Genomic DNA, 1,145 nt, shown 5'->3' on the forward strand with positions numbered 1-1,145 from the left:
GCCATGAAATAGAAAAAATAACACACTCCAATAAAAATGTTTCCAAGGAAGATCATGGAGTGGGCCAAACTTAGGTCAGGAAAAACTACAACATTAAGAGGTCTGAATGGAGATACAGCACATCATCTAAAAATTTCCTGGTGAGCCTGATTAACAAATACTTGTGTCAGTAGTTTGGGGTTATGTAAACTGATATCCAACAGGTGAGTTTACTAAGAGACTAAATGCACACAAGAAATGTATCCTTCAATGCCAGATGTTTGTGTTATATTTATTATATTTTTGCTTAGCACAATTTCCTAATATAATTTTGTGTCAGCATGCTCATAAGAAATTCTATGCACTGTGTAGTCCATTGAGGTAAATTACTTTAAGTGGACCACATTATAAAGGAAATCTGAGACACAAAACCAGAAAGCTTCAGAATAGTGGAGGCATTATGGATGCTTTATTTATTACAAGGATACAAAGACATTAAACTATTGATTTCAAGATATCAATTTGAGCCCACATATTTACATTTCCTCCCTTTAGGTGTAAGAGAAATTATCAAGTAAATTATATAGCAGGCTAGGACAAAATAAACAGTATTATCACTGAATAAAACTTGGATAATCTTTGTAATGGAGGAATCAAATGAGATTAGATTAAGGAAAATCCAATTAATTTCAAAGAGAAGTTGTTTAAACATATCAAAAGAGGGACAAAGGAAACAAGTTGGATTATTTCCCCCTCCATAAAAATCCCCAGTCTGAACTTTGAAGGAATTGGTGTTACCTATGAGCCTATGCCTGTACCCATATCTTTATGGGTGTGCCACTGTGTGTGTTTTGTGGATGGTGGGGATTGAAGAAGTCTGAAAACTTCACCAAGACCAAAACCTACTGTGACTTATGTTCTTAAGGATCACATGGTGAGTCAAGTGGACAGTCCAAAATGGAGGCTCCAGTACAAAAAGGAAGGGAAACAGGTATCCAATTAAGCATTGGATTCTGACTACCCCAATAAATTCAGAAGAAAAACCTCGAGTAAAGTAGTGAAATCTCCAAATCAGACTATTCTCCACATTACCTCTCTTTCTATGCTCTACTCAACTGTATTTAGACTAAAAAGCATTCTCAATAGCCCACAGGCAGAAAATGAAA

The sequence above is a fragment of the Hipposideros armiger genome, unplaced genomic scaffold, assembly GCF_001890085.2.
Source record: "Hipposideros armiger isolate ML-2016 unplaced genomic scaffold, ASM189008v1 scaffold_1078, whole genome shotgun sequence".
Classification (NCBI taxonomy): Eukaryota; Metazoa; Chordata; class Mammalia; order Chiroptera; family Hipposideridae; genus Hipposideros; species Hipposideros armiger.